The sequence below is a fragment of the Pleurodeles waltl genome, chromosome 6, assembly GCF_031143425.1.
Source record: "Pleurodeles waltl isolate 20211129_DDA chromosome 6, aPleWal1.hap1.20221129, whole genome shotgun sequence".
Classification (NCBI taxonomy): domain Eukaryota; kingdom Metazoa; phylum Chordata; class Amphibia; order Caudata; family Salamandridae; genus Pleurodeles; species Pleurodeles waltl.
In genome coordinates this window covers 51,784,363-51,805,908 of record NC_090445.1, presented here as the reverse complement: position 1 = coordinate 51,805,908, position 21,546 = coordinate 51,784,363, and the positions used below count along the sequence as shown (strand labels likewise).

General features: G+C 51.7%; 1 protein-coding gene across 3 annotated transcripts in view; it reads right to left on the bottom strand.

The window, feature by feature from the left end:
* LOC138299176 (butyrophilin subfamily 2 member A1-like) overlaps window positions 1–21,546 on the bottom strand; it is a 143,070-nt gene that overhangs the window by 8,204 nt on the left and 113,320 nt on the right. The window lies entirely within an intron of this gene.

Below are 21,546 nucleotides of genomic sequence, written 5' to 3'. Positions count from 1 at the left end.
CGCAAGGGTGCCTACGTTGGCGCTAGGCAGCCAATCGTGCGCCACCTTAAGGAAAAGACAGGAACATTCCTAACCTTTCACACAGCGCAGCAAGGTGGCTTGTGGCATTGCACTGCATGATAGATTGATAAATATACCCTTATGCATGTACTCCTTAACTATAGGCTAGTCGCGAGGAGAGGTGAAAGACTGACAGGTGGTCAACTTCACTATATCTGGCATACACCAGAAGAATAAGATGGGTGTCCATCTGAATGGGCATGAGATAAAAAAAAAAGATACAGTGAAAACGGGCTATTTACTAAATAGTCAAATTGTGAAAGCTAATTATGCAATACTATGTGATTCTAAAGGAGAGATGGGATTGGATGTACTGCAAAGATTCTTACAAGGGGTAGTCCGCTTACCTGGAGGAGGAAGGCAATACAATCAGACCCCCAAATAAAGCTGAATACTTCAAAGACATGCTTAAGGATGATGGGTCACAGTGGACCCTGAGACAAGCATTAAGTGAATGTTATACTGCTCTCAGGGGCCTTAAACTAAAAGAAAAATTCTGCAAAGGAACCTATGTACTGCAAGTAAAACAAGCATGCGTGTGACATTGAACTCATGTTAGCTGAAGTTGTCCCATATTATTACATTTTACAAAGATCTGAAAGTCCTGCATGTTTGTAGGAAAGTACCATCTTGCCTGGCATGTTACTCCCATTTTTACATGTATGTATTTTTGTTTTTGCCTGTGTCACTGGGATCGTGCTAGCCAGGACCCCAGTGCTCATAAAGTATGCCCTGTATGTGTTCCCTGTGTGGTGCCTAACTGTATCACTGAGGCTCTGCTAACCATAACCTCAGTGTTTATGCTCTCTCTGCTTTTAAAATTGTCACTGCAGGCTAGTGACTAATTTTACCAATTCTGATTTGCACACTGGAACACCCTTATAACTCCCTACTATATGGTACCTAGGTACCCAGGGTATTGGGGTTCCAGGAGATCCCTATGGGCTGCAGCATTTCTTTTACCACCCATAGGGAGCTCAGACAATTCTTACACAGGACTGCCACTCCAGCCTGTGTGAAATAACGTCCACGTTATTTCACAGCCATTTTACACTGCACTTAAGTAATTTATAAGTCACCTATATGTCTAACCCTCACTTAGTGAAGGTTAGGTGCAAAGTTACTTAGTGTGAGGGCACCCTGGCACTAGCCAAGGTGCCCCCACATTGTTCAGGGCAATTTCTCCGGACTTTGTGCGTGCGGGGACACCATTACACGAGTGCACTACATATAGGTCAATACCTAAATGTAGCATCACCATGGTAACTCCGAACATGGCCATGTAACATGTCTAGGATCATGGAATTGTCACTCTAATACTATTCTGGTATTGGGGGGACAATTTCATGCATCCCAGGGGCTCCAGCATAGAGCCCGGGTACTGCCAAACTAACTTTCCGGGGTTTTCTCTGCAGCTACTGCTGCTGCCAACCCTCAGACAGGTTTCGGTCCCCCTGGGGCCTGGGCAGCCCAATCCCTGGAAGGCAGAACAAAGGATTTTCTCTGAGAGAGGGTGTCACACCCTCTCCCTTTGGAAATAGGTGTGAAGGGCCTGAGAAGAGTAGCCTCCCCTGGCCTCTGGAAATGCTTTGAAGGTCACAGATGGTGCCCTCCTTGGATAAGCCAGTATACACCGGTTCAGGGATCCCCCCAGCCCTGGTTTGGCGTGAAACTGGACAAAGGAAAGGGGAGTGACCACTCCCCTGACCAGCACCTCCCAAGGGGAGGTGCCCAGAGCTCCTCCAGTGTGTCCCAGATCTCTGCCATCTTGGATGCAGAGGTGTGAGGGCACAATGGACATCTCTGAGTGGCCAGTGCCAGCAGGTGAGGTCAGAGACCCCTCCTGATAGGTGCTTACCTTTCTCTGTAGCCAATCCTCCTCTCAGGGCTATTTAGGGTCTCTCCTGTGGGTATCTCATCAGATAACGAATGCAAGAGCTCACCAGAGTTCCTCTGCACTTCTCTCTTTGACTTCTGCCAACGATCGACCGCTGACTGCTCCAGGACGCCTGCAAAACCGCAACAAAGTAGCAAGAAGACTACCAGCAACACTGTAGCTCCTCATCCTGGCGGCTTTCTCAACTGTTTCCTGGTGGTTCATGCTCTGAGGGCTGTCTGCCATCACCCTGCACTTGAAGCCAAGAAGAAATCTCCTGTGGGTCGACGGAATCTTACCCCTCCTAACGCAGGCACCAAACTTCTGCATCACCGGTGCTCTGGGTCCCCTCTCATCTTGACGAGTGTGGACCCTGGAACACAGGAGCTGGATCCGAATATCCCCGACAGTCCAGTGGCCCTTCTGTCCAAATTTGGTGAAGGTAAGTTCTTGCCTCCCCATGCCAGACAGTAATCCTGTGTACTGTGTGAACTGCAGCTGTTAGGGCTTCTGTGCACTTTTGCAAGACTTCTTTTGTGCACAGCCTAGCCCAGGTCCCCGGCACCCCGTCCTGCATTGCCTAACTCGCTGAGTTGGACTCCGACTTCGTGAGACCCGCTTTTGTTTTGCTGAGTCGACCGTCGTGCTCAAACCTTCTGAACGCCTGTTCAGGTGCTTCTTCGGGTGCTACCTGCTTCTGCATGGGCTCTCCGTGTTGCTGAGGGCCCCCTCCATCTCCTCCTCTCAGGGGCGACCTCTTGGTTGTTCCTGGGCCCTGGCCGCACCCAAAATCCTCAACCATGACTCTTGCAGCTAGCAAGGCTTGTTTGTGGTCTTTATGCGTGGAAACAACTCTGAATCCTCCAGCGCGCTATAGGACATCTTTTGACCAAAGGAGAAGTTCCTGACGCCTTCTATTGTTGCAGAATGTTCCGCTTCTTCCACCCGGAGGCAGCCCTTTTGGCCCTTCATCCGGGGTTTAGTGGGCTCCTGCCCCCCCTGGACACCTGTGTGACTCTTGGACCTGGTCCCCTTCCTTTACAGGTCCTCAGGTCCAGGAATCCGTCTTCAGTGCTTTGCAGTCAGTTGTTGTCTTTGCAGAATCCCCTATCTCGACTTTACTGTCTTTCTGGGGTAGTAGGGTAACTTTACTCCTACTTTTCAGGGTCTTGGGGTGGGGTATCTTGGACACCCTTAGTGTTTTCTTACACTCCCAGCGACCCTCTACACACTACACTAGGCCTGGGGTCCATTCGTGGTTCGCATTCCACTTTTGGAGTATATAGCTTGTGTTGCCCCTAGGCCTATTGTCTCCTATTGCATTCTATTGTGTTCTACAGTGTTTCATTACTCTGCATCCTCCAGCGCGCTGTAGGACATCTTCTGACCAAAGGAGAAGTTCCTGACGCCTTCCGTTGTTGCAGAATCTTCCGCTTCTTCCACCCGGAGGCAGCCCTTTTGCACCTTCATCTGGGGTTTAGTGGGCTCCTGCCCCCCCTGGACACTAGTGTGACTCTTGGACTTGGTCCCCTTCCTTTACAGGTCCTCAGATCCAGGAATCCGTCTTCAGTGCTTTGCAGTCAGTTATTGTCTTTGCAGAATCCCCTATCTCGACTTTACTATCTTTCTGGGGTAGTAGGGTAACTTTACTCCTATTTTTCAGGGTCTTGGGGTGGGGTATCTTGGACACCCATAGTGTTTTCTTACACTCCCAGCAACCCTCTACAGACTACACTAGGCCTGGGGTCTATTCGTGGTTCGCATTCCACTTTTGGAGTATATAGTTTGTGTTGCCCCTAGGCCTATTGTCTCCTATTGCATTCTATTGTGTTCTACAGTGTTTCATTACTTTTTTAACTGTTTACTTACCTGATTTTGGTTTATGTGTATATTTTGTGTATTTTACTTACCTCCTAAGGGAGTATATCCTCAGAGATACTTTTGGCATATTGTCACTAAAATAAAGTACCTTTATTTTTAGTAACTCTGAGTATTGTGTTTCTTATGATACAGTGCTAAGTGATATAAGTGCTATAGTAGGAGCTATGCATGTCTCCTAGTTCAGCCTAAGCTGCTCTGCTATAGCTACCTCTATCAGCCTAAGCTGCTAGAACACTTCTAATCTACTAATAAGGGATAACTGGACCTGGCACAAGGTGTAAGTACCACAAGGTACCCACTATAAGCCAGGCCAGCCTCCTACATTGGTGGTGCAGCGGTGGGATAAGTCCTTGTAACTGCTTTACCACTTTGTCATTGGTGCTTTTCATAAGAAAAACATATATCAAATACTTCAGAATATACACAGTAACCTAAACAGTTTAACTTTCCTTCTCTAAAACTTTCTAAAACGTTTCTGAAAAGTTTCTGAAAACTCTTAAAAGTTTTCAAAAGTTCTAAAAACTTTTTTCTCTCTTTGTCCTAAACCTTTTCTGTCATATCTGCAGTGCAGCTTACTTCCACAGTTGTCCAGGCAACATATGGGAATCTAAACTTTAAAAGTCTGAGGGGTCTCTGCATTGAAAGAGGTTTAGCAATTGGTAAGAATCCTTCAAAAGATCATCTCCTTAGCCTTCTCCTAGAAAGTGACCAGAACCAGTCTGGCCCATCCCAGGATCAGGAGGTAGAGGAGGGGGGTACCCAGACAGATTCAGAGGAGTCCCCTGAGGATGCTGGGGAGGGTTCTTCCAAGGACCTGTCAGCTAACAGGCCATCTAGTGACACTGGTAGTGGGAGGGGGTCACACATTAGTAGGGCACCTTTCACTCCTAAAGGCCAGGTTACTAGAGTCCAGTCAGTTAGGGACAGGTCCAACTCTGCCAATTCCCACATTACTTCTGTGTCTCACAATTCCCAAGCCTCCCACCCTGAGGATAACTTAATGGAAACGGAACTCAGAAAGCTGAGGTTGGAAGAGGCCAGGCTGAAGCTGAAACAGTAGCAGCTGGCCTTAGATAGGGAATCCTGTTAGCAAGATTCCAGAAACCTGCATAAGATAGTCCCCCCTTACAAGGAGGGGGATGACATTAACAAGTGGTTTGCTGCACTTGAGAGGGTCTGTATGGTATAGTTGGTCCCTCAAAGGCAGTGGGCTGCTATCTTGTGGCTATCTTTCACTGATAAGGGTAGGGATAGGCTCCTTACTGTCAGAGAAAGTGATGCTAATAACTACAATGTTTTGAATGATGCACTCTTGGATGGATTTGGCTTAACCACTGAACAATACAGGATTAAGGGGGTCATTCTGACCCCGGCGGTCTCAGACCGCCGGGGCCAGGGTCGGCGGGAGCACCGGCGACAGACCGGCGGTGCCCCGCAGGGCATTCTGACCGCGGCGGTCAGAATGACCCCCTTAATCCTGTATTGTTCAGTGGTTAAGCCAAATCCATCCAAGAGTGCATCATTCAAAACATTGTAACAAGGAAAACCGGCGGTCTCCCGCCGGTTTTCCGCTGCCCTTGGAATCCCCCATGGCGGCGCAGCTTGCTGCGCCGCCATGGGGGATTCTGACACCCCCTACCGCCATCCTGTTCCTGGCGGTTCGCCCGCCAGGAACAGGATGGCGGTAGGGGGTGCCGCGGGGCCCCTGGGGGCCCCTGCAGTGCCCATGCCAATGGCATGGGCACTGCAGGGGCCCCCGTAAGAGGGCCCCACTGTGTATTTCAGTGTCTGCAATGCAGACACTGAAATACGCGACGGGTGCAAACTGCACCTGTCGCACCCCTGCAACTACGCCGGCTGTCCTCGTTGCAGGGGCATTTCCTCTGGGCCGGCGGGCGCTCTTTTGGAGAGCGCCCGCCGGCCCAGAGGAAATGTCTGAATGGCCGCCGCAGTCTTTTGACTGAATCAGAATGAGCCCCTAAGTTCAGAGACACCAGAAAAGAGTCCTCTCAAGACTGGACAGACTTTGTAGACTGTTCAGTGAAGGCCTTGGAGGGTTGGTTATATGGCAGTAAGGTGACTGACTATGAAAGTCTGTATAATCTAATCCTGAGAGAGCATATTTTGAACAATTGTGTGTCTGATTTGTTCCACCAGTACTTGGTAGACTCAGATCTGACCTCTCCCCAAGAATTGGGAAAGAAGGCAGACAAATGGGTCAGAACAAGAGTGAACAGAAAAGTTAATACAGGGAGTGACAAGGATGACAAGAAGAAGGATGGTAAGTCTTCTGACAAGGGTGGGGGCAAAGATAAAAAACATTCTGAGTCTTCATCAGGCCCACAAAAATCCTCTGGGGGTGGTGGGTCGAAATCCTCTTCTCACAATCAGAAAAAGCCTTGGTGTTATTTATGTAAAGTAAAAGGCCATTGGGGAAGTGATGCCACCTGTCCAAAGAAAAACACCAAACCTCCCACCACCACAATCCCAACTGCAAATTCTAGTGCCCCTAGTAATAGCAGTGGTGGTGGGAAGCCTACTACAAATAGCCAATCCAAGGGTGTAGCTGGGCTCACTATTGGCAGTGTAGTTGGGGTTGGTCTTGTTAGGCAGAGGCTGTTTTAGTCTCTGATGGTGGCATTGACTTTGCCACCTTGGTTGCTTGTCCCCTTAATATGGGTAAGTACAATCAACTTCCCCTAATTAATGGTGTTGGGGTTGAGGCCTACAGGGACACAGGAGCAAGTGTAACTATGGTTATAGAGAAACTGGTTCACCCTGATCAACACCTACTTGGTCAGCAGTACCAAGTGGCTGATGCTCACAATAACACACTTAGCCACCCCATGGCTGTTGTGAATCTCAACTGGGGCGGGGGTTACTGGTCCAAAGAAAGTTGTGGTAGCCAATGAATTACCTGTAGATTGCTTACTAGGCAATGATTTGGAGACATCAGCTTGGGCTGAAGTGGAGTTGGAGGCTCATGCAGTAATGCTGGGCATTCCTGGGCATATTTTTGCTTTAACCAGGGCTCCAGCCAAAAAGCAAAAAGGACAGGGAAACTTGGATCCTGGAACAATGGACCAAGTGCTCCCAAAAGCTAGGGGTAGGAAGGGTAAATCCTTCCCCACTATCCCTCGCTCACCAGAAGATTCCCCTTTTGAGGAAGAGGAATCCTCTCCCTGTGCAGAACCTACACGAGATGAGCTGGCAGCAGACACTGCTGAGCTTTTGGGTGCAGGGGGGCCTGCTAGGGTAGAGCTGATGTGGCACAGTAGACCTGTCCCACACTAGAGGGTTTGAGACAGCAAGCTGTCAAACAGCAGAATGGGGATGTCAGTGACAGCCATAAGGTGTATTGGGAAGACAACCTCCTGTATATTGAGTCAAGGAACCCTAAACCTGGAGCTGCCAGGAGATTGGTCATCCCTTTGCAATACAGAGCGTTTCTTCTTACCTTGGCACATGACATTCCCTTGGCTGGGCATTTGGGCCAAAGTTAAACTTGGGACAGTCTTGTTCCCCTGTTTCACTGGCCTCATATGTCAGAGGACACCAAAGACTTTTGTCGCTCTTGTGTGACCTGCCAAGCCAGTGGCAAGACTGGTGACACTCCAAAGGCCCACTTAATTCCACTTCCTGTGGTTGGGGTGCCCTTTGAAAGGGTAGGGGTTGACATAGTTGGCCCCCTTGACCCCCCAACAGCTTCAGGCAATAGGTTTATCCTGGTGGTAGTGGACCATGCCACTAGGTACCCTGAAGCCATCCCCTTAAGGACCACTACAGCTCCTGCAGTGGCAAAGGCCCTCCTGGTAATCTTTTCCAGAGAGGGCTTCCCTAAGGAAGTGGTGTCAGACAGAGGTAGTAACTTAGGTGGTCATTCCAACCTCGGCTGTAAAAGGCGCTTACCGCCAGACAGAAGACCGCCATAACACCGCCGCGGTCGCGGTAAACCGCCACGGTCATTCTGACCCACAACAGGCAAACCGCCAAAATACCGACATCCACAAAAGTCCGCCACACCAAAGGTCAGCGATAAACTGGCGATGACCAAACCTCCACCGTCACGCCAACAGAAATACGCCCATGCCATTACGACCCACGAATCCACGCGGCGGTCTTTCAACCGCGGTATTCTATTGGCGGTACACACCGCCGCGGTCGAAATACACATACTCATTGGACAATTCGAAATACCCACACCTAATACACATACACACACCACTCCCACACATCCAATATAATATAAAACACACACCCACATCACCCACAAACTTCCACTCCTAGTGATTCGTGAACACGCACCAAGAAAAGACATCCGGGCACCCAGACGCCCAATTCACTGTCACCCTGCAATATTAGCACGCACTTCACACAACACAACAATACACATCACCACACTTAGCACCACACAATCCATCCCACACACCACCCACACCACCCCATGGCACCTCAAAGACACCCCAGGTTCTCAGATGATGAACTCAGGGTCATGGTGGAGGAAATTGTACGAGTAGAGCCACAGCTGTTCGGGACACAGGTGCAGCACACCACCATTGCCAGGAAGATGGAGCTATGGAGCAGAATAGTCGACAGGGTCAACGCTGTGAGACAGCACCCAAGAAATCGGGACGACATCAGGAAGAGGTGGAACGACCTACGGGGGAAGGTGCGTTCCATGTTATCAAGGCACAACATCGCGGTGCAGCAGACTGGCGGCGGACCCCCACCTACTCCCCCACAATTTACAACATGGGAGGAGCAGGTCTTGAACATCCTGCATCCTGAGGGCCTCGCAGGAGTAGGCGGAGGAATGGACTCTGGTAAGTCTCATCTTCAATACTTCATCCCCCCCACCCCACCTGCATGCCAACTCATACCCCCAACCTCACCCCCACCCCCATCACAACTACCCCTTGCAAATGTCTCACCATCACAACCCACCCATCCCAAAAACTTAGCCCTGCATGCGACCCCAAAGCATGGACACCCATCACCAAAGCATGCCCAATGCACATCCCCATCACCCCCCCCCCAAAACACCGTCACAACAGCCCCCACAAAGGAATGCCAGCACTGGGGTACACGGGCACCCACCCATTGCACGCCATTGGCACACACAGAAGCAATAACCATACTTTTATACCCCTGCGGGACCCGAACGCCAGGTCACCGCGCAGGAGGGTCCACAAATGTCCACTCCACCCCCAGAAAAGGCCCACAGTGATGACAGCAGCTCTGTCTCCCTGAATCTAGATGACCAGCCCGGTCCATCGGGGACCTCGGGACAGTCGGTTCCCCTCAGACAGTCACAGGCCACAGCAGACCTTCCCCCCTCTGGGAACACCAGCACAGCACCCACCCAGCGGGCCCATACCTCTGTCCCCAGGACACGTCAATCAGCGGTGTGTCCACCACTACAGGGAACCCAGGCTAACCCACCACCCCAACAACAACAGGGACCTGGGGGCAGTGGTAGTGGGCACACGGTCCAGGGGACAGAGGCCCAGGGGAACTGGGATGGCTGCTGTGCGACAGGGGGTGGACAGGCCAAGGGAACCCACTCTCCACGAGGCCCTCTCCTCCATCATGGGAGCATACCACCGCTCCCAGGAGATGATGGCGACGGTCCTGGCCAGGTTTCAGGAGATCCAGCTTCTGCAGGAGCAACAGTATATGGGGTTCAGGGAGGAACTAAGAAACATCAGTTCCGCCATGGGTACCATCGTAGTGGCCCTGAATGAGTTAATCACCACATTGCGGAACACTGTGGCACCTCAAAGGGTCCCTGTCACTAGCATGGACCAAGAACTGGCTACCACCTCCGCTAGTGGACAGGAGGCCCCCACACAAGACCAACAGGCCACCAGAACCCCACCCCCTGCAGAAGGAGAACCACCCCGCAAGCGGGCCCTGACATCCAGGAAGAAGACAGAGTAACATGTCAAGACCCCCGCCAGCAAAGGATACCGCCCTGATTGTCATCCCACTGTCCCACATTGTCACCCTGTCCAACCTTAAACTGCATCTGCTCCACTTCCCACAGGCATTTGGACAATGCACCTGTGACCCTGATAGTCTGGATTCTGCCATGGACAATCCTCCACCATCACCCCTCACCGATTTGCAACCACCCACCCAAATTAGAGCACTTGAATAAACACACTTATTGCACATAAACAATCTGGAGTCAGTCTGTGATTATCACAAATGTATTAGAAATGACAGTGTCAAAAATTTTATTCACATTGTGATGCCAACAAACCGCTGTCACACAGCTGTAGTCCATGGGGAAACAAAGCAGATGTCACGCAGTGGGGCCCACATCTCTGAAAACGGAAGGGAAAGTCACAACACAGTTACCATACACTGGGGGAAAAAGTCAGAGAGTAGAGAGGTAGGAGTCTTTAAGTAAATGTAATATGCCGGTGTGTACTCTTACCTGTGTGTCACTGAAAATATTGCTCTATTACTGTGTTCCTGTTGTCTATGTCGTCCTCTTTGGCTTCCTCTTCTTCACTCTCCACAGGCTCCACAGCTGCTACAACACCACCATCTGGACCATCCTCCTGCAGAAAAGGCACCTGGCGGCGCAAAGCCAGGTTGTGAAGCATACAGCAGGCCACGATGATCTGGCACACCTTCTTTGGTGAGTACATTAGGGATCCACCTGTCATATGGAGGCACCTGAACCTGGCCTTCAGGAGGCCAAAGGTGCGTTCGATCACCCTCCTAGTCCGCCCATGGGCCTCATTGTAGCGTTCCTCTGCCCTGGTCCTGGGATTCCTCACTGGGGTCAGTAGCCAGGACAGGTTGGGGTAACCAGAGTCTCCTAATAGCCACACACGGTGCCTCTGGAGTTGACCCATCACATACCGGATGTTGCTATTCCGCAGGATGTAGGCGTCATGCACTGAGCCAGGGAACTTGGCATTAACATGGGAGATGTACTGGTCTGCCAAACAGACCATCTGTACATTCTTCGAATGATAACTTTTCCTGTTCCTGTACACCTGTTCATTCCTGCTGGGGGGTACCAAAGCCACATGTGTCCCATCAATGGCACCTATGATGTTGGGGATATGTCCAAGGGCATAGAAATCACCCTTCACTGTAGGCAAATCCCCCACCTCAGGGAAAACGATGTAGCTCCGCATGTGTTTGAGCAGGGCAGACAACACTCTGGACAACACCTTGGAAAACATAGGTTGAGACATCCCTGATGATATTGCCACTGTTGTTTGAAATGAACCACTTGCTAAGAAATGGAGTACTGACAGCACCTGCACTAGAGGGGGGATCCCTGTGGGTTGGCGGATGGGTGACATCAGGTCTGCCTCCAGCTGGGCACACAGTTAATGTATAGTGGCTCGGTCAAGCCTGTAAGTCAGAATGACATGTCGTTCCTCCATTGTCGACAGGTCCACCAGCGGTCTGTACACGGGAAGATTCCTCCATCTCCTCGCATTGCCCAGCGGACGGTGCCTAGGAAGGACAACAGCGAGCACAGAGTCAATCAACCCACAGGTACGTTCCCATAGCTTGCACACAACACGATTCACTATGCATTGAATGGTTTGTATGAGTGTTGAGGAAAGGCCTAGGTATGTGTGACGCAGTAGAAATTAAGCCATGTGGGCCCTTGAAATGGCGGCTGCCTGACCTGTGAAGTGTGACAATGGGATGTGAGGTCAATGCGCTGGCGTGGCACACCGTGGCGGTAGGCGGTCGAAGACCGCGGCGCAAAGCCGCATTGGTTAACATTGAACCCTATGGGTTTCACGAGCCAATGACGATGTGCGCCGGCGGTCGCGGTACGCACCGCCGCGGTACGCACCACCGCGGGCGTAACCGCCATTTTCTATCTACTTAATCACTCGATACCTGATCTTCCACAGGAGAGGACCTACACTGCAAGTGCTGCTGTGACCTCGGTCTGGAAGAGACAATGGCTGCTGCGACTGGGGAAAGGGCCCCTGCCTTCACTTCTGAAGAATTGGAGAAACTTGTGGATGGGGTCCTCCCCCAGTATGCGCTAATCTACGGTCCTCCAGACCAACAGGTAAGTACACTGGACCATGATTTGTGGGCAATGCCTGGGTTGAGTCGGGTGGATGAAAGATAGTGGGGAGGGGAGCGATTGAGGCATGCATCAGACGACAGATGAGAGCATTGGCCACATGGCAAGGGTGGGGATGGGGGGCCACTCACATCAAGCATGCAGAAGGTGATGATTTTTTTTCTCCCCCTGTACATGTCACATAGGTCAGCGCCCACCAGAAAGTCGCTATTTGGCGTGCCATCGCCAAGGACGTCCGGACCCTGGAGGTCCACAACAGACGGGGCACCCACTGCCGGAAGAGGTGGGAGGACATCCGACGCTGGAGCAGGAAGATGGCGGAGGCTCAGCTGGGGATGGCCTCCCAACGTAGGAGGGGTGCCAGTCGTACTTTGACCCCCCTGATGTCCCGGATCCTGGCGGTGGCCTACCCCGATTTGGATGGGCGCGTGAGGACATCACAGCAGACACAAGGGGGTGAGTACACTCTCATTCTGGTGACTTTGCGCGCAGTGGAGGTGTCTGGGTGGGGGAGGTGGGCTGTGGGTATCCCTAGGCCAGGGCAATTTCTGTAGGCTAGGCCCCTCCGTAAGGCATGGCCCTGTGCCCCCGCCCCCCACCTCTGTAGGGTGCCAAGTACAGCTATTCATGGCCCTGTGTCATCTATGTGTGCAGTTGTCGTCCATAGGCTTGTAGGCCATGTCCCACTGATTGAGTAGTGGACCCCAAGTGCGCAGCGTAGTGCAGGGGGCTTCTGTGTCTGTCCTCTCCGCCAACTGTGTCGCCTATGCATGCATTCAACATGTCTTTCTTTCTCCCCCCCTCCTTTTTTGTGGTCTTCCTGTTCATGTGTGCATTAGCATCATCAGGCGGAGGAGAAGTGGCATCGGAGCACGAGGGAGCTGCATCCCACATGGCCCTGGAGGGCCATGCAACGGACTCTGAGTACACCAGTGGGACGGAGGGCGAGGGGAGCTCCACAGCAGGGACTCGTGCTGATGTCAGTGGCAGCGACTCGTCCTCTGAAGGGAGCTCCCTTGTGGTGGCGGCAACATCCGTGCCCCCCGCAACAACAGGTACAGCCGCCACCCAGCGCACCAGCACCTCCCAGCAGCCCCTCAGCGTTTGCCCCGTGCCGGCTCACCCAGGAAGGTGGGCATCTCCTTCGCCCCAGGCACCTCAGTCCCTGCCCCTGTCACCCCTGCTGCCCTCAGTGAGGAGGTCATTGACCTCCTGAGGACCATCATTGTTGGGCAGTCTACCCTTTTGAATGCCATCCAGGGTGTAGAAAGGGAGGTGCACCGGAGTAATGCATACCTGGAGGGCATTCATTCGGGTCAGGCTGCCCATCAGCGATCGTTCAACGCTCTGGTATCAGCACTGACGGCAGCAATTGTCCCTGTCTCTAGCCTCCCCCCTCCAACTTCCTCCACCCAGACCCAATCCCCTGTACCTCTGCCTATCCCAGACACACCTACAGACCAGCCTGCACACACCTCAACACCCAAGGGAAGCTCATCCAGACATAAGCACCACACATCACACAAGCATTCACACAAGCAACATCCACATGCAGACACACCAACACCCACTGCCTCCACTGTGTCCCCCTCCTCCTCGTCTCCCTCCTCCCTCCCTGTGACGTCTCCACTCACACTTGCATGCACAACATCTTCAGCCACTACGTCCTTCACCAGCACACCCACCAGAACACTCCGCACACGTGCAGTCACCTCCCCCACTACCATTTACACGTCCCCTGTGTCCTCTCCCAGTGTGTCGGTCACCCCCTCTTCCAAACCACACAAACGCAGGCAGCCACCCACCCAACAGCCATCCACCTCACGACAGCCTCCAGCCCATGCACCTGCACCCAAAGACACCAGACTTCACACTCCTACAACCACATCCTCTTCCTCCACTCCCATACCCACTACACCTAGCCGTCCCTCTCTTTCCAAATTGATTTTCCTTTCCAAACTTGACCTCTTTCCAACAACTCCCCCACCCCGTCCATCTCATAAGACTGCAATCAGCATCTCAGCCACCACCAATCCAGGACCTATCAAGACTGTTGTAGAAGGACTGTGGAGTCCCCCACCCTCAAGGTGAACTAGTTCTGCTAGGAACCAAGGCACGACCAGCCCACCCCCGGAAAAGCATCCAAAGATTACCAGTGCCCGGCACGAGAGGCCAAGGACACCAGGGACCAAAATCCCTACCCTGGCTCCGGCTGGAAGTGGGGTGCCACCTGGCACACCGCCAAAGGTGGGAAAGGGCCACAGACGACCAGGGAAGGGCGGGAAGGGCAGCACGCCCGACAAGTCCGGCAGCAGGCCAGCTGCCCAGGAGGGCCCCACCAGCCCCATCCCAGGTGTGCAGGAGGACACCCAGAGGCCCGGTACGGCAGCCCAGGAGGGCCCCGCAAGCCAACAGACAGATGGGCAGGAAGGCCCCGCCAGCCACATGTCAGGTGCCGAGTGACATCCATGCCTGGGCCGGAACCGCTGCACTGGACACTCATCTCAAGCACCGCTGAACTGGGCCCTTTCACTCAAGCACCGCTCTGCTGGGCACCGCCGTCTCAAGCACCGCTGAACAGGGCCCTTCATCTCAAGCACCGCTCCGCTGGGCACCGCCGTCTCAAGCACCGCTGAACTGGGCCCTTCATCTCAAGCACCGCTCCGCTAGGCACCGCCGTCTCAAGCACCGCTGAACTGGGCCCTTCATCTCAAGCACCGCTCCGCTGGGCACCGCCGTCTCAAGCACCGCTGAACAGGGCACCGCCGTCTCAAGCACCGCTGAACTGGGCCCTTCATCTCAAGCACCGCTCCGCTGGGCACCGCCGTCTCAAGCACCGCTGAACTGGGCCCTTCATCTCAAGCACCGCTCCGCTGGGCACTGCCGTCTCAAGCACCGCTGAACTGGGCCCTTCATCTCAAGCACCGCTGGCCCATTGGCGGAAGGGGCAGTGCCGCATCTGTGTCGGGCAGGGCTGCACGAAGCACTCTGGGCACCAGTCCCCCTCCAGAACCAGTGGACACTGTCATCCACTTGAGAGACTGTGACTTTGCACTCCCCAGGATGTAACAGTGGGCAAACCACCCACTGTAGAGACTTGAGAGACTGTGGCTTTGCACTCCCCAGGATGGTACAGTGGGCAAGCCACCCACTGTATGGACTTGAGAGACTGTGGCTTTGCACTCCCCAGGATGGTACAGTGGGCAAGCCACCCACTGTATGGACTTGAGAGACTGTGGCTTTGCACTCCCCAGGATGGGACAGTGGCCATGGAGGCCCCTCGTGGATCTGGCGTCGTGTACTCATGTGGCTGAGGTGCCCCCCCTTCCCTTCCCCCTGAGGTGCCTGTAGTTTTTCTATCTGATGCCCCTGCAGTGTTCTCTCCGTTGGTGTCAGGTATCCTGTGTGGGCCTTGCCCATGTGATTTGGGCCCAGTGGTCCACGGACAATGACTGCTAAAAGTATCAGACTTTTAATATTTATGTATATATTAGTTTTAAATGTGTGATATTTTTATATGCCAATAATACAATATATTCAACTGTTTATGATCATTTCATTTTGTCTTTACATTCTTCCGGGGGGTTTGGGGGTTGTAACAGTGATATATTGCTATGCATTGATGTGTGTGTTGTAGTGGGTGAGGGTGGTGGTGGGTGTATAGCGTATGTGTGCCCGTAATATTTTCTCCACCCCCCTCCCCTGTGTCGTAGGTGCAGTACTCACCGTAGTCTTCTGCGCCGGGGTTCGTGCTCCTGGTAGAGGAGCAGGAATACAATAGCTGGTAGGATGTGTAGTTCGGGTTCCATGCTGTCCAGATTCCTCGTGGGGTGTATGGAGGTGAGCGTTTTCCGTTTGAAATGTCTGTTTCCGCCGTGTTTTTATCGGCGGGGCTACCGCCCCGGAAAAGGTGGTAGATTGATGGGTTGTGATAGGGTGGGCGGTACATTGACTCCCGCCTGTCCTTTGGCGGAGACCGCCGCGCTGTTTGTTTGTCCCGCCGTGGCGGTCGGAGTGTTAATGTGGCAGTCTCTGTTGGCGGTTTCCGCCAGGGTCAGAATTCCATTTTTTTAACCGCCAGCCTGTTGGCGGGTTAGCCGCCGCTTTAACACCGACCGCCAGGGTTGGAATGACCCCCTTAATGTCTGCATACCTCAAAGCAATGTGGAAGGAGTGTGGTGTAACATACAAGTTCACTACTCCTTATCCTCCACAATAAAATGATCTGGTTGAGAGGTTTAATAAGACTCTCAAAGGTATGATAATTGGACTCCCTGAGAAACTCAGAAGGAGATGGGATGTCCTGTTACCTTGCCTCCTAATTTCTTACAGGGAGGTACCCCAAAAAGGAGTGGGCTTTAGCCCCTTTGAACTCTTCTTTGGGCACCCTGTGAGAGGTCCCCTTGCACTTGTTCAGGAGGGTTGGGAACAACCTTTAAAAGCTCCTAAACAGGATATTGTGGACTATGTACTTGGCCTAAGATCAAGAATGGCTGAGTACATGAAAAAGGCCAGTAAAAATCTTCAGGCCAGCCAGGAGCTGCAAAAGCAATGGCATGACCAGAAGGCTGTCCTGGCCCAGTACCACTCAGGACAGTAGAAGGTGTGGGTATTGGAGCCTGTGGCCCCAAGAGCAATCCAGGACAAATGGAGTGGACCCCATCTAATTGCAGAGAAAAAGGGTGAGGTTACCTACTTGGTAGACCTGGGCACTGCCAGGAGTCCCCTTAGGGTGCTCCATGTCAACCGCCTAAATCCTACTATGACAGGGCTGATCTCACCCTGCTCATGGCAACTAATGGGGGACAGGAAGAAGAGAGTGGCCCTCTCCCTGGCTTAGTGGAGGGAATAGTACTGGCAGATTGTCTTACTGCTGAGCAGAAAGATAACCTTGTAAATCTTTTAAGTCGGTTTTCTGTACTCTTCTCACTGATACCAGGTACCACTACTTGGTGTGAGTATACAATCAATACTGGAGACAGTTTACCTGTCAAAAGTAAGATTTATAGGCAGCCTGACCATATCAGGGACTGCATTAAACAAGAGGTTCAGAAAATGTTAGACTTAGGAGTGATTGAGCCTTCAGAAAGCCCATGGGCTAGCCCAGTGGTGCTTCTTCCTAAACCTCACAGTAAGGATGGTAAAAGAGAGATTAGGTTTTGTGTTGACTATAGAGGGCTCAACCAAGTAACCAAGACAGATGCTCACCCTATACCCATGGCAGATGAGCTGATTCATACACTGGCTTCTGCCAAGCATCTGAGCACTTTTGATTTAACTGCAGGGTATTGGCAGATTAAATTATCAGAAGATGCAAAACCTAAAACTGCATTCTCAACCATTGGAGGGCACTATCAATTCACTGTGATGCCTTTTGGTATGAAGAATGCACCTGACACTTTTCAAAGGTTGGCGAACACAGTCCTGCAAGGGTTGGAACCTTTTGGTGCAGCATACCTAGATGATATAGCTGTCTTTAGCTCCACCTAGGATGAGCACCTGGTCCACCTGTGGAAAGTTTTGGAGGCCCTGCAAAAGGCAGGCCTCACTATCAAGGCCTTAAAGTGCCAGATAGGGCAGGGGAAAGTGGTTTATCTGGGCCACCTGGTAGGTGGGGAAAAGATTGCACCACTGCAGGGCAAGATCCAAACCATTATGGAATGGGCTCCCTCTACAACCCAAACCCAGGTGAGAGCTATTTTAGGCCTCACAGGGTACTATAGGAGGTTTATTAAGAATTATGGCTCCATTGCAGCGCCTCTTAATGACCTCACTAGTAAAAAGATGCCTAAAATGGTATTGTGGACAGCTAGCTGTCAGAAAACTTTTGATGAGCTTAAACAGGCCATGTGCTCTGCACCTGTCCTAAAAAGCCCTTGCTGCTCCAAAAAGTTCATAGTCCAGACTGATGCCTCTGAATTGGGGGTTGGGGCAGTGCTATCACAGCTTAATACTGAGGGCCAGGATCAACCTGTCGCTTTTATCAGCAGGAGGTTGACCCCTAGAGAAAAGCGTTGGTCTGCCATAGAGAGGGAGGCCTTTGCTGTGGTCTGGGTACTGAAAAAGTTGAGACCATACCTGTTTGGTACTCACTTTATTATTCAGACAGACCACAAACCTGTACTTTGGCTAAAACAAATGAAAGGTGAAAACCCTAAATTGTTGAGGTGGTCCATGTTCCTACAGGGATTGGACTATACAGTGGAACATAGACCTGGGATTACCCACTCCAATGCAGATGGACTCTCCAGATATTTCCACTTAGAAAATGAAGGGCAATGTTAGCCTTACTGTCCCTCGTTTTGGGGGGAGGGGGGGTCTTTGTAGGAAAGAACCATCTTGCCTGGCAAGTTACCCCCATTTTTACTTGTATATATGTTTGTTTTTCCCTGTGTCACTGGGATCCTGCTAGCCAGGACCCCAGTGCTCATAAAGTATGCCCTGTATGTGTTCCCTGTGTGGTGCCTAACTGTATCACTGAGGCTCTGCTAACCAGAACCTCAGTGTTTATGCTCTCTCTGCTTTTAAAATTGTCACTGCAGGCTAGTGACTAATTTTATCAATTCTGATTGGCACACTGGAACACCCTTATAATTCCCTAGTACATGGTACCTAGGTACCCAGGGTATTGGGGTTTCAGGAGATCCCTATGGGCTGCAGCATTTCTTTTACCACCCATAGGGAGCTCAGACAATTCTTACACAGTACTGCCACTGCAGCTTGAGTGAAATAACGTCCATGTTATTTCACAGCCATTTTACACTGCACTTAAGTAACTTATAAGTCACCTATATGTCTAACCCTCACTTAGTGAAGGTTAGGTGCAAAGTTACTTAGTGTGAGGGTACCCTGGCACTAGCCAAGGTGCCCCCACATTGTTCAGGGCAATTTCCCTGGACTTTGTGAGTGCGGGGACACCATTACATACGTGCACTACATATAGGTAACTCTGAACATGGCCATGTAACATGTCTAAGATCATGGAACTGTCACCCCAATACCATTCTGGTATTGGGGGGACAATTCCATGCATCCCCGGGGCTCCAGCATAGAGCCCGGGTACTGCCAAACTAACTTTCCGGGGCTTTCTCTGCAGCTACCGCTGCTGCCAACCCTCAGGCAGGTTTCTGCCCCCCTGGGGCCTGGCCAACCCAATCCCTGGAAGGCAGAACAAAGGATTTCCTCTGAGAGAGGGTGTCACACCCTCTCCCTTTGGAAATAGGCATGAAGGGCCTGAGAGGAGTAGCCTCTCGTGGCCTCTGGAAATGCTTTGAAGGGCACAGATGGTGCCCTCCTTGCATAAGCCAGCCTATACTGGTTCAGGGATCCCCCCAGCCCTGCTCTGGCGCGAAACTGGACAAAAGAAAGGGGAGTGACCACTCCCCTGACCAGCACCTCCCAAGGGGAGGTGCCCAGAGCTCCTCCAGTGTGTCCCAGACCTCTGCCATCTTGGATGCAGAGGTGTGAGGGCACAATGGACATCTCTGAGTGGCCAGTGCCAACAGGTGAGGTCAGAGACCCCTCCTGATAGGTGCTTATCTTTCTCTGTATCCAATCCTCCTCTGAGGGTTATTTAGGGTCTCTCCTGTGGGTACCTCATCAGATAATGAATGCAAGAACTCACCAGAGTTCCTCTCCACTTCTCTCTTTGACTTCTGCCAAGGATCGATCGCTGACTGCTCCAGGACGCCTGCAAAACCGCAACAAAGTAGCAAGAAGACTACCAGCAACATTGTAGCGCCTCATCCTGGCAGCTTTCTCGACTGTTTCCTGGTGGTGCATGCTCTGAGGGCTGTCTGCCTTCACCCTGCACTGGAAGCCAAGAAGAAATCTCCTGTGGGTCAACTGAATCTTCCCCCTGCTAACGCAGGCACCAAACTTCTGCATCACCAGTCCTCTGGGTCCCCTCTCATCTTGACGAGCGTGGTCCCTGGAACACAGGAGCTGGATCCAAGTGTCCCTGACAGTCCAGTGGCCCTTCTGTCCAAATTTGGTGGAGGTAAGTCCTTGCCTCCCCACGCCAGACAGTAATCCTGTGTACTGAGTAAACTGCAGCTGCTAGGGCTTCTGTGCACTTTTGCAAGACTTCCTTTGTGCACAGCCTAGCCCAGGTCCCCAGCACTCCGTCCTGCATTGCCCAACTTGCTGAGTTGGACTCCGACTTCGTGGGACCCTCTTTTGTTGTGCTGAGTCGACCGCCGTGCTCAGATCTTCTGAACACCTGTTCAGGTGCTTCTGCGGGTGCTGCCTGCTTCTGCGTGGGCTCCCTGTATTTCTGAGTGCCCCCTCTGTCTCCTCCTCCAAGGGGCGACCTCCTGGTTGTTCCTGGGCCCTGGCAGCACCCAAAACCCTCAAGCGCGACTATTGCCGGTAGCAAAGCTTGTTTGCGGTCTTTCTGCGTGGAAACAACTCTGCATCCTCCAGCACGCCGTGGGACATCTTCTAACCAAAGGAGAAGTTCCTGGCGCCTTCCGTTGTTGCAGAATCTTCGGCTTCTTCCACCCGGAGGCAGCCCTTTTGCTCCTTCATCTGGGGCTTAGTGGCCTCCTGCCCCCCCTGGACACTTGCGTGACTCTTGGACTTGGTCTCCTTCCTTTACAGATCCTCAGGTCCAGGAATCCGTCTTCAGTGCTTTGCAGTCAGTTGTTGTCTTTGCAGAATCCCCTATCTCGACTTTACTGTCTTTCTGGGGTAGTAGGGTAACTTTACTCCTACTTTTCAGGGTCTTGGGGTGGGGTACCTTGGACACCCTTAGTGTTTTCTTACACTCCCAGCGACCCTCTACACACTACACTAGGCCTGGGGTCCATTTGTGGTTCGCATTCCACTTTTGGAGTATATAGTTTGTGTTGCCCCTAGGCCTATTGTCTCCTATTGCATTCTATTGTGTTCTACAGTGTTTCATTACTTTTCTAACTGTTTACTTACCTGATTTTGGTTTGTGTGTATATTTTGTGTATTTTACGTACCTCCTAAGGGAGTATATCCTCTGAGATACTTTTGGCATATTGTCACTAAAATAAAGTACCTTTATTTTTAGTAACTCTGAGTATTGTGTTTCTTATGATACAGTATTAAGTGATGTAAGTGCATTAGTAGGAGCTTTGCATGTCTCCTAGTTCAGCCTAAGCTGCTCTGCTATAGCTACCTCTATCAACCTAAGCTGCCAGAACTCTTCTATTCTACTAATAAGGGATAACTGGGCCTGTACCACAAGGAACCCACTATAAGCCAGGCCAGCCTCCACCTTCCTTCGAGAAGTATACAGTGATATCAGGAGTGCTTCCAGCCTCTTCTGTCCTTAACCCAGGAGTCACATCCAGGGTGACCAACCTCTCTGCGCATATGAGGGGCTGAGAGTTGGGTAGAAAGGGAGGAGTTATCAGAGGAAGGGAAAGTATCAAGAAAGACAAAGAAGAGGGGACATCTCAGGGGATCAGCTCTTGACAGGTCTAGACCCACTGAACAAATGAGAGCAAAGAAGACGAAAGTAGAGTCCATCTCAATGTTTGTGGGGCTTGATGGGGGGAAGGGTCCCTACACAAAGATGACAGAGGAAGCTGAAGAATAAATGCTTGCTAGAAATTGAAGGGCCAACTTCCTGATAACAATACATATAGTTAGAAAAATGAGAAAGTGACCAATGTTC